We start from the raw sequence: 12,590 nt of genomic DNA on the forward strand, positions 1-12,590 counted from the left end.
GATCTTCTTCTGTTCTTATCCAGGGCTCAGTCATAGCCCTGGGTCACTGGGATCACAAAACATGCTGTTGGTTGCACAGCTAGGCACCAAACCATTCCAAAGGAGCATCCACATGAAAAGCGGGCTTTACTCTGGAGTTAGGAGATGGCAAGAGAAAGTGGAGTCAAACTCATAAATCAGGAAATGCAAGGAATAGGAGCCAGAAGTGACTTAACTGGGATAGGCCCACCCTGGGTTGCCAGGCACAAACAGGCCTGGCTCAGAAAGGCAAAGACCAAGAGCTATTGACAGAGAACCCACCAAATCCCGTCTTTGCTTTCTCGGGCAATTTTCTAAATCTCAGATTCTGTTTCCATGGCTAAAACTGTAGCTTCTGTATTTTATCATCTAACTCAGTGGTTCCCAAACTGTGGACCCAGTTTGTGGAGTCCTGATCTGATTTTTGGTAGGTCGACAAAGGTTGATGGAAAGATCAGATAACTAATCTCAAACCTTGAAGCTATTCAAAAGGCTATTTTTGTCAGAATGCCAGATGCAAGGGAGGGCACCAGGATGCAGGTCTCCTGCTGTCTTGTGTGCTCCCTGGGGCATTTGGTGGGCCACTGTGAGATACAGGAAGCTGGACTAGATGGGCCTATGGCCTGATCCAGCGGGGCTCTTCTTATGTACTTCAAAATCAGATACTGTAGCTGCTAATTACCCTGCAAAGAGCTCAGCTCCTGTAGTTTGCAAGCATGTATAAATAGAGAGAGATAAAAGTTTGAGGGTCTTTTTCTGGTTATTGTTACTTATAATTAATTATAATTAATTGTGACATTATTATTATTATTATTATTATTATTATTATTATTATTATTATTATTATTATTCACATCAAAATGACAACACAGCTTATAATGATCCTATACACACAAAAAACACAACATTTATCAGGTGGTAAATCCTGATCCACCCAGACATCTGCCTTACTTCTAGGTGTAGATGAGGTACCAACGAAGGATAGATGCTATGCCAATTATGGCAGTCTTCTGTAATTCGACTGTTTACTATTAAGATGATGATGATTTCTAGATCTCCTTTTTTAAAAGTCTGGTGGGTCCTGATAGAATGTCGTTTTAAAAAGTGGGTTCCAGTGCTGAAAAGTTTGGGAACCACTAATTTCAAATTCTTGTCAATATGCCTCTTCATTGCTGGAGTTATGTTTTTGAATTTCTTCCTGGTTCATTCCAAATTCTCTCTTCCTGCTTATTTATTGTAGCATCAAACCTTTTTACGTTTTTTGTTATTTCTGTCAACCTCATGTCTCACTGCCTATGCCATTTTTAAATACAGCTCTAGGTTGCTTTTCTCTCTGCAAAATCCTTTTTCAATCAGTTTTCTCTTTCCTCAGTCTTTTTCAGTATTCTCCCTTCAGAATTTTGGAATTCTTTAGAAGATAATAAAGCCCTTAGAGAACCAAAGATTAGAATCATATTGGTTACTTTGTCAACCGCTTCATTCATTCGTTTTTTATCCCAATTTTTCTTCCAGATGGGTCCCAGAGCAGCTTACAAAAGCATATAAAATACACATAAAACAATTCATAATAATTAAAGCAGAATAAAAATGACAAGAATATAAAAAAAAAACATAACATTAAAACATAGCTTTAAAAAAACAAACATAAGGAAGAAGATATACAAAAACAGCAGTAAAACATCTTTAGCACCTTTTATTTCCTTTGCCTATGTGTTTTTACTCTTATTTGATCATCCTCCTTACCTATGGTAATTTGTCCTTAGTCAATGATGAATTCATAAATTGTTATCAATAAGCAATCAATAATTAATTCCACTTTCTTTAATGTCCCCTGCAAAAAAACAAAAAACCAGCAATTGTTTTACTGCTTTTGTTAATTACTCTAAGAATTCCTACTGGCTATCAGTGCTCAAATTCACCACTGTGTGCAAATCGGCAAAGAACAAGACTATCAATTAGTCTTAACTTGTTCTCAAAAGAACGCTTAACCAGTAAAATTAATAAATCAAATATATATCTTCCTATTTGCTTCATAAATTTTGATCAGTTTCTATAATCACTGTTGTAACATCTGACTTACCCACAACTCTGCTGTAACCCTAAATCATGTCCAGTAAGCTAAAGGAGAGCTGAAATTCATCTATAAAAATAAATAGATTTGTGACCGAAGGACTCTATTTCTGATCATTTCAACACAATTAAAAAAAAAACTGTCCTGTGATTTAGATTATTTTACTCATAAGAACATAAGAACAGACCCACTGGATCAGGACATAGGCCCATCTAGTTCAGCTTCCTGTATCTCACAGCAGCCCCACCAAATGCCCCAGGGAGCACACCTGATAACAAGAGGCCTGCATCCTGGTGCCCTCCCTTGCATCTGACATAGCCCATTTCTAAAATCAGGAGGTTGCACATACACATCATGGCTTGTAACCTGTAATGGATTTTTCTTCCAGAAACTTGTCCAATCCCCTTTTAAAGGCATCCAGGCCAGATGCTGTCACCACATCCTGTGGCAAGGAGTTCCACAGACCAACCACACGTTGAATAAAGAAATATTTTCTTTTGTCTGTCCTAACTCTCCAAACACTCAATTTTAGTGGATGTCCCCTGGTTCTGGTGTTATGTGAGAGTGTAAAGAGCATCTCTCTATCCACTTTATCCTTCCCATGCATAATTTTGCATAATACTCTCTTTAAACTATCTAAGAGCACAATCCTAACAGAGACTTTGGCCAGTGCAATGGCCTTAGTGGCAGCCGAAGGTGTCACGAATGTGCCATAAAGCACGTTCATGACATCCTGGGTTTAAGCACTGCAGGTTGGGGAGGCCTGTAAATCTCATAGTCCTTGTATTCAAGGCTCCATCCAACCATAAATATGTTGTTTACTGTTGAAAAGAAAATTCCTAATTCTTACTGCAGTGGGGAAATGGTGATGCACTTCCCACTTCCACTGGGCTCCAACCTCTAGTCACTCAGTCTGAACTTATTGGGAATAAGCAGGCACTATCTCCCGGGTGATTTGCCAGCAAATCAGTTCTTCTGTCTCCACCCAAGAAACAGAGAGCAGTCCCTTCTCCAGCTCCCGAGAGCTGATCCCTCCAGCAGAGCTGATGACCTTCTCTTTCTCTAGCATCTTCCAACCCCCACTAGTGTTGGTCCTATTGTGTATTGGTGCTAAGTCCTATTGTGGTCAATGGGGCATACTCGTAGGAAAGTGTGGGTAGGATTGCAGCCTGTGAGCCCAATCCTATGCATGTCTACTCTGAAGTAAGTCCCATAGTGGTCAATGGTACTTACTCTGTAGTCTGCCTGCAATAACAACCCCCCAAAAAGAATCAGTGAGATTTCCAGCCCTCCCAGTGCCCAGTTTAAAGTTCTTCTATTTCAGGCATATCCAGATAAAGACCCTCCTGGCTTTGCAAGTGCAAAATAGAAAACTTTCCCCTTACCATTTAAGCCTCTTTTTTGTTCTTTTGGGGGGGGGGGGACTGCCTTCTGTTGCACTCCAGCTCCATCGGATGAGGACCCTTCTGGTGTCCTCGCATTCCCCTTTGCCTGGCCTAACCACCAGCCAAGTCACGTCTGCGTACTCGTGAGTAAACGTGACTGAGGCTGCTTTGCTTTCCATAAGGCTCCATAGACTGGGAGGGAGGCAGCTGGGAGGTTGGAACCTCCTTCTCTGGTGTTTTTTGGGGGTGCACTCATTGGATGAGGACCATTCTGATGAACTTGGAGCCTCTCAAACTGCCTTGACGATGGCAAGTCCGCCTACTCGTGAGTAAACTCAGCCACGTGGCTCAGACTCACAGCTGGGAGGGGGGAGCTTCTCGGGTGTTTTTTGGGGGCTGCATTCATTGGATCGGGACCATTCTGGTGTCGTTGGATTGCTCTCAGCCTGCCCTTCCCGACGGGCTATGGCAAGTACGCCTACTCGCGAGTAAACGCGCGATACGGCTCACTTTCACTTTCCATAGGGCTCCATGCATTTTTTCCTTCCGGGTTTTTGGCCATAACTTTTGAACGAAAGGAGTGATTTCAATTCTGATTCTTGCACTGCACTCCGCTGGGCATACCGCATCCAACAGTGTATGGCTTGATGTGGTAGCTCCTAACCCCGCAATGTTAGCGCGTCCTCCCCCAAGGTGTGTCATCCCCCCCAGTGTGTGCATCTCCTAGTATAGGAGACAAATCAGCTTCCTAACTAAATCCTTGTCAGCTCTGATATATTTTCATGATCTATTTTTGTTTTTCCCATCAGCTGCTGGAAAAATTTAATTTCATTAAATTAATAAAGGGTTCAATCCTATCCAAGAAGAATGGGAGAAATGACTAGTTGGATTGGGGTCCACAAGGGTGTGTGTGTGTAATGTTGGTCAGACTGGTTGTTCACAAAGTTCATTTGATAAAACAATTCTATTGGTATGCTTACAAAGTTTAAAAAAAAGATTCCTCCTGGACCAGACAAAATCTACCTACTCCAGCATCCTGTCTCCAACAGTGATCAGCAGCTGATCATTTATAAAGCATGTATATTGCTGTGTATTAATAACATATTTTTAAGATCTGTATTTAATTAATGATATGATTAATATAATTAATATTAATATAGTTAAGATATATTTAATATTTAATATTATATTATAATAAATATAATATTTATTATATTTAATATATTTAATCTAGTTAATATTTCTGGCCACTTCCTGTTTAATGATGTCACTTCCAGCCCTCAGGAACATGATGGGGAGTCATGGCCAACAGCCACGGGGGTCAAGGGAGCCACTGGCTGGAAAAGTTTTGAGTACCACTGCTCTAAGGGCTCAATCCTATCCAACTTTCCAGCACTGATGCATCTGCAATGCAGCCCCAAGAGAACAAACGTTTCCTTACCTTGACTGACCTCCCATTGCAAGATGCAGTGCATGCCCATGGGCATGGCTGCATCAGCTTTGGAAAGTTGAATAGGATTTGGCCCTGAACATATTAGGCTGCCTATTTGAACATTGATGCTCTGGCTGCTCTCCAAACATTTTCTGTCTCTTGAAAACTCTCCACATAATTGTTGTCCACAGGCCTGAAACAGAGGTAAAAGGAGTCACAGCACAGACTCTTTTCAAGTGGCTGGAGGTTTCTGCTGTATCCTTTGTACAACAGAAAAGAAGTGAATATGTGACAAGTGGCCCACAGTAGCTGCAAAGCAAATGCAATGCAATTTTGGGCATGCTGAACTATTGCACAGTTGCTGGAGATGCACCCATCTCTGTAAATTTCATCTATTTTTAATTCAATTCTGCCATTGCCTTTCATTTTTTAAAAATTAAAACCATCAATGCATGTTTTGTATTCTTCCCACACAACCAGCATTAAGAAACCACAGTCATGCAGCAAAGCATTATGTAAGAGTCTATGATATTGCTTGTCAATATTCCACTTCAGGACATTAATATGTTCTGTTTCCTTGCATCCATTGTGACTACTGACCTTTCCTTGAACTGGGAATTGACTAATACAAATGAAAAAAAATTAAAGAACAGTTGTGTAGAAGAGTGTATGTTACGTTGACTCTTTTCAAGGGCTGTGGTCCTTACAGCTTAAGGAAGACAGATTGGCCCACATCCTCAGTAAATCAATATGTGTCAATTGCTCTGCATGAAATTTCCTTGTCTGTCTCAGAAACATTCCCGAAATGCACAAGAATACGGTCCACTGATGCATTAAAAAAAGTTAATGACTCCTTAGTGGCCCCAAAGGGCAAATTTGAAGCAGCCTTGAGTAGATTTAAACCTTGACATAAACATATTTAAGTAGGATGGAGAGAGTGGGGGTGCTGTCAAGACTGAGAGGGTGAGCAGATCCAACTGCTGTGCTTAACCTGGAAAGGCCATATCCCTCAAAACAGGAACTAGAATGAACTAGAGCAGGGGTGTCCAAAGTTTTTGGCAGGAGGGCCACATCATCTCTTTGCCACTGTGTTGGGGGCCGGGGGGGAAAAAGAATTAATTTACATTTAAAATTTGAATACATTTACAGAAGTATACATAAATGAATATATTAAAGATGAACTTATATGAATGAATGAAGGTCTTGCAAAAGCTCAAGGCCTATAAGAGGCCTTGCACAAAGCAAGGCTAGCCTTTCTTTTGCTGCTGCTACTGCATCACAGACGTGAAACAGCAAGCAGTGGAGGGAGCCCTCATCCCACAGCTCACGCGAGAGGTCAGACAGTCACCGTCACGCTGAGAGCAGTTGCGTCGGGCCAGTGCGGGCTCCAACAACTCTCCAGAGGGCCAGAGGCTCTTTGGAGACTGGGGTGCCCCTGAGGGCTGCACTGAACTAGAGTGTCTGAAATGTATATGATTTCTATGCAGCTGTTCTTGGGATTTTCCCCCTGGTATTTTGTTATAGCTGTTTTGAACTCCCTGGTTGCCTCAAACTGTGCGATAAGGCTTCAGTCAGGAAAGGAGCTGCTGTCTTTCGCTGACAGACAAAATGAGCCTGGAAGAATTCCAAACTAACTATCAAGACAGAGTTGCTGATCTCACAGGCCAGCGTCCTCAGCATTTTGCTATCAGACAGGCATGGGCCAACTCTCATTGTCAAAAGCAGAAAGTCAGCAGCTTTCCACTCTTCGGTTTATGACACCTATTTAGCATTTTCAGGCAGGATCAGATACACCAATGCAGATGTCTTCACTGCAGCCCATCTAACAGGCGTCTTTGCCCTTTTCAAACATGCCATGTCTGTGCATCGACGTGAGTATAGGATGCTGGAAAGTTGCATGTCAAAGGATTTATTCTGTATTGAGATTGCCAACAATAAAAGTTTTACAGCCCAGTCCCTGAGCTTCCCAGCATTCAGGGCTGCAGCGGTGCCAAAATGGCTACCGCTACATCCAACTGGGCTCGGTAGCAGTGCCAGAGCTACATAATAATAATAATAATAATAATAATAATAATAATAATAATACAGGTATTTATATACTGCCTTTCTTGGTCTTTATTCAAGACTTTATTCAAGGTGGTTTACATAGGCAGGCTATTTAAATCCCCGTAGGGATTTTTACAATTGAAAGAAGGTTCTATCTTTCAAGAAACCACAACATTCAGATGTTTCTTTCTGATCTGATTTCACATTCTGGCCTCCATCCATGTGACATCACTCTTTAGGCACAAGAAATGGCCCCTACAGGCTCTAGAGTAGCAATTTTTTAAAAGAAGCTGAGTATCCAATATAACTTAAGGCACAATCCTAACCAGGTCTACACAGAAGTAAGTTCTATTTTGTACAATGGGTCTTACTCTCAGGAAAGTGTGGTTAGGATTGCAGCCTTATTTGCTAAAGATGTGGTGTATGTGACTTGTCCTCTCCATCTAAGATTGTACCAGCCTGGAAATTTGATATAATACAAGTTCCCTGCAGCAACCCAATCTATAAACCATAGTGTTGCAAAGACAGGCAGTTGGCAGCTAACTGAAACATTCAATTTGCATTTATATTTGTTTTGTTGTTTGTTCTGTGAAGTGTGTCCTCTATATTGATGGAGGGGGGATGCTTCAGAACATTTGCTTTACATTTTCTGTCCTGTGTAAGAGCTGCTTTTTCTGCTAGATAACATGAAAATATGCTACAAAAAGTCAGAAACAGTGCCTGCATCTCAGAAAGTGTTAACTACCGTACGGATTACAGGGCGCCAAAGAATACATGCAGATCGTGCCAGGAGGGGGTGGATCAGTGGAGGCCTCCTCTGCCATATTCTACTCCCTTCCTGACACACTCCCAACCTTACACTAATGGTTGGCAACCTTCAGTCTCGAAAGACTATGGTATAAGCCTACAGCACCCGGTATTCCCAGGCAGTCTCCCATCCAAGTACTAACCAGGCCTGACCCTGCTTAGCTTCCAAGATCAGACGAGATCAGGCATGTGCAGGGTAACAGTTACACTGGGCTTCCCGGATTTGGGCCAGCTATATAGCTGTTGCAGATTCAAGAAGTCTCATTGGGCAGGCTCGATTGTTACTTGTGGTAAGGTGAAACATATCTTTTTACCTTAAGGAGACCTCCAGCTGCCTCCTAAACTGTGCTGGATAGAGTGCGGGCTAAGCGACCTGGCTGCGTTAGCGCAGGATAGGCTGCCCATTAACTAACTGCCTTTCCCCCCACAAACCCCACTTTCTACCTCAACAATTTTAGGTATTTGTATTTTTTGTACTGGTTTTTATCGTTTTTAATTGTTTTTAATGTTTATTATTGCTATATGTTTTAAATTTTGCAAGTCGCCTTGATTGCCATTACCGGGAGAAAAGCAGGGTAGAAATTCTTCTAATAAATAAATAATTCTGGTGGTTTCATTTAGCTACCAAGGCCTATAGTCATAGAAAGATTTATCTTCTATGAGTTTCTGTAATCCGGTTTAAAGGCAACTAGACAAGCAGCTCTCATCATATGCGGAAATTCTGTAAGATAATTGTGCATTCAGTGAAAAAGTACTTTCATTGGCTTGTGCTGAATCTACTTCCTACTGCTCTGGAAGTACTAGTATTCATAAAATTCTTCTTTAATGGTTAGAATGACAGAGCAGATGGGTCATAGAATACTATTTTATCTGAAGTGAAAAATGAATCCCCACATGGTTTTTTTTGCAGAATTCCATGAATTTGAAGGCCCATGTTGCTGTTTGTTATTGAAAGGGGTGATTCCATCTCATGATTTTAAAAAATGCCAGTGAATGTTGCAACTCAAAAGGCATCAAGTTATGGACCAACAAGACTCAATTTGAAAGGCTGTGTGCGAATGTGAAATATAAGCATGAATCTGTGAGGTTTTCTGTTATATTGTGCTTTATGTTAGAATTTAGACAGAGGAATTTTAGCTGTTGTAATTAAATTTAAAGGAATTAGCTTCCATTAAACCAAATAAATCTGATATGTCATAATGATGCCTTCTCCAGCAGTAGCTGATCAATAGTTCCTGTGAAGGGTAGCCAAACACTGCTGAACAGATGGTCAAGGCTAATTTATGGTCAATTAAATGTATTAGGATGCTTTCACTTCATCAGAGGTTGGCGTTTTAACTCTTAAAGGTAACAGTCTGTGGTGAGTTCTTGCTTCTGCTGTAGGAACAGAGGTTTTCTGACAGCTGCTGTAGAGCTGCAGAATTGGTTTCAATTCAAGCATTATGCCCAGTTATTGCCAAATTGACTTGTAAGGGTACATTACATTGGCATCCTTCAGTCTCGAAAGACTATGGTATCGTGCTCTGAAAAGTGGTCCTGGAACATAAGAACATAACAACAGCCCCACTGGATCAGGCCATAGACCCATCTAGTCCAGCTTCCTGTATCTCACAGCGGCCCACCAAATGCTCCAGGGAGCACACCAGACAACAAGAGACCTGCATCCTGGTGCCCTCCCTTGCATCTGGCATTCTGACATAGCCCATTTCTAAAATCAGGAGGTTGCACATACACATCATGGCTTGTAACCCACAATGGATTTTTCCTCCAGAAACTTGTCCAATCCCCTTTTAAAGGCATCTGGGCCAGATGCCGTCACCACATCATGCGGCAAGTAGTTCCACAGACCAACCACACGCTGAGTAAATAAATATTTTCTTTTGTCTGTCCTAACCCTTGCAACACTCAATTTTAGTGGATGTCCCCTGGTTCTGGTGTTATGTGAGAGTGTAAAGAGCATCTCTCTATCCACTTTAACCTTCTCATGCATAATTTTGTATGTCTCAATCATATCCCCCCTCTGGTGTCTATTTTCTAGGCTGAAGAGGCCCAAGCACCATAGCCTTTCCTCATAAGGGAGGTGCCCCAGTCCAGCGGTCATCTTAGTTGCTCTCTTTTGCACCTTTTCCATTTCCACTATGTCTTTTTTGAGATGCGGCAACCAGAACTGGACACAATACTCCAAGTGTGGCCTTACCATTGATTTGTACAACGGCACTATAATATTAGCTGTTTTGTTCTCAATACCTTTTCTAATGATCCCAAGCATAGAATTGGCCTTCTTTACTGCCACTGCACATTGGGTTGACACTTTGATCGACCTGTCCACCACCCCAAGATCTCTCTCCTGATCTCTCACAGACAGCTCAGAACCCATTAGCCTATACGTGAAGTTTTGATTTTTTTTGCCCCAATGTGCATGACTTTACACTTACTGACATTGAAACGCATCTGCCATTTTGCTGCCCATTCTGCCAGTTTGGAGATATCCTTCTGGAGCACCTCACAATCACTTCTGGACTTCACCACTCGAAAAAGATTGGTGTCGTCTGCAAACTTAGGCACCTCACTGCTCACCCCTGTCTCCAGGTCATTTATGAAGAGGTTGAAAAGCACCGGTCCCAGGACAGATCCTTGGGGCACACCGCTTTTCACCTCTCTCCATTGTGAGAATTGCCCATTGATACCCACTCTCTTTTTCCTGGTCTTCAACCAGGTCTCAATCCAGGAGAGGACCTGCCCTCTAATTCCCTGACTGTGGAGTTTTTTTCAGTAGCCTCTGGTGAGTGTCGAATGTCTTCTGAAAGTCCAGATATATAATGTCCACGGGTTCTCCCACATCCACATGCCTGTTGACCTTTTCAAAGAATTCTAAAAGGTTTGTGAGGCAAGACTTACCCTTACAGAAGCCATGCTGTTTCTCCCTCAGCAAGGCCTGTTCATCTATGTGTTTTGAGATTCTACCTTTGATGAGGCATTTCACCATCTTACCCAGTATGGATGTTAGGCTGACTGGCCTAGTTTCCCGGGTCCCCCCTCTTTCCCTTTTTAAAGATTGGTATGACATTTGCTATCCTCCAATCCTCTGGCACCATGGCCGTTTTGAGGGACAAGTTGCATATTTTAGTCAAGAGATCAGCAACTTCATTTTTTAATTCCTTAATAACTCTAGGGTGGATGCCATCCAGGCCTGGTGACTTATTGATCTTTAATTTATCAATGAGGTCTGAAACATCTTCTCTTTCAACCTTGATCTGACTTAATTCCTTGGTCAGGAGGGGCCATTCAGGCAGCAGTCTTCTGCCGTGAACTCATTTAATTTCTCTGCCATCTCTAAGTCTCCTTTTATCTCCCTTTTCCCTCCCTCATCATCCTCATCATCCGCTTCTCTGGCGGGTTTCCTTCTTCTATTTGAACATATTTAACGTTCTAATATATTTGAAGAAGCTTTTATTATTCCCCTTAATGTTGCTGGCCATGCGTTCCTCACAGTCTTGCTTGGCCTCCCGTATCACCTTCTTACATTTCTTTTGCCACAGTTTATGTTCCTTCTAACAGCGTCTAGTGTGGCTAAAATGGCCAATTTGGGAGTGACAATCCCTTCCACACTGGGAGCAAATGTCCCTGTCCCTGGTTTGCCTCCCTGGCTACGGGCCTTCCTTCTTTGCCTCTTTGCCTCAGTCTGTTGGGCAAGTGTCTCTTCAAACTGGACAAGGCCATGCTGCACAGCCTGCCTCCAAGCGGGCCACTCAGAGGCCAGGGTTTCCCACCTGTTGAGGTCCATTCCAAAGGCCTTTAGATCCCTCTTGCAGATATTCCTGTATCGCAGCTGTGGTCTACCTGTAGGGCGCTTTTCTTGCACGAGTTCTCCATAGAGGAGATCCTTTGGGATCCAGCCATCGCCCATTCTCACGACATGACAATTGTAAGGGTAATGGGTGAACATTGGTGATAGTGAAGCACAGTATAAATGTTATTTTGTTTTTAATTAATTATATAGTCATCTTAATACCCAAGAATTCCTAGAGGAGGCTGAAGGTGCAAACCCAACTTGCGCTTGGGCCAGCACATGTCCTTTGTGAGGCCCAGAGGTGTCCAAAAAGTGCCAAAAATGTGGGGTGAGACCAGGATCCAGCACTTAGGCTGGATCCTTACCCCACTCTTGGGCGCCCTGGGCGACCTGGCCATACTACTCAATCTGCACTACCTCTTTAGGTGGTAGAGATGCAAGTAGCTCCATTGGGGCTGCTTCTGTGTTACCCTGGGTAAGTGGAATCAATATCCCTTGCCCCAGGCAGTGCCGTAGCCAGCCCCAACCCTGAGCTGGATACTGGGCAGGCCTGTCAGCCTGCCTGTTCTAGCATGGGTTCGCATTGGGCTGTGATTTTCTTAATCCATGTAGGCAAGTAGAAATGACAGCAGTAAGAGTCCTGCTGGAAACCTCTGTTTTCATAGAAGGTGTATAATGTTCACAGGAATGCAACTAGTGTACATTTGCCAACATTTGAAACCTATTCTTACAAAAACACAGTTTGTACCACTATTCTTACAGCACGATCTTCTGCATAGCTACTCAGAATTAAATCTCACTGGGAACTTGCTCTCAGGAACGTGTATGTAGGATTGCAGCCTTACTCTTTTTTACTAATGCAGTAGTTGAGAGCCCACACATAAGGCAAACCCATTTGTTACAGCTCCAGCGCTCAGTAACAGAGTGGATGTGTTTTACTTATGTTCGAGATGTCACTAGTTGCCATATATGGTGCTGGGAAGGAAGTTTTTCACAGCATCAGATTGCCAATGATCTTCACAGTTTTCCTCAGCAAATGAT

General features: G+C 42.5%; 1 protein-coding gene and 1 pseudogene across 16 annotated transcripts in view; one reads left to right on the forward strand and one right to left on the reverse strand.

Annotated features, from left to right (window-relative positions):
* CADPS (calcium dependent secretion activator) overlaps nt 1-12,590 on the forward strand; it is a 465,254-nt gene that overhangs the window by 125,363 nt on the left and 327,301 nt on the right. The gene's annotated exons all lie outside the window — the stretch shown is intronic.
* On the reverse strand, nt 7,854-7,973 carry LOC136642863 (5S ribosomal RNA; annotated as a pseudogene).

The sequence above is a fragment of the Tiliqua scincoides genome, chromosome 2, assembly GCF_035046505.1.
Source record: "Tiliqua scincoides isolate rTilSci1 chromosome 2, rTilSci1.hap2, whole genome shotgun sequence".
Classification (NCBI taxonomy): domain Eukaryota; kingdom Metazoa; phylum Chordata; class Lepidosauria; order Squamata; family Scincidae; genus Tiliqua; species Tiliqua scincoides.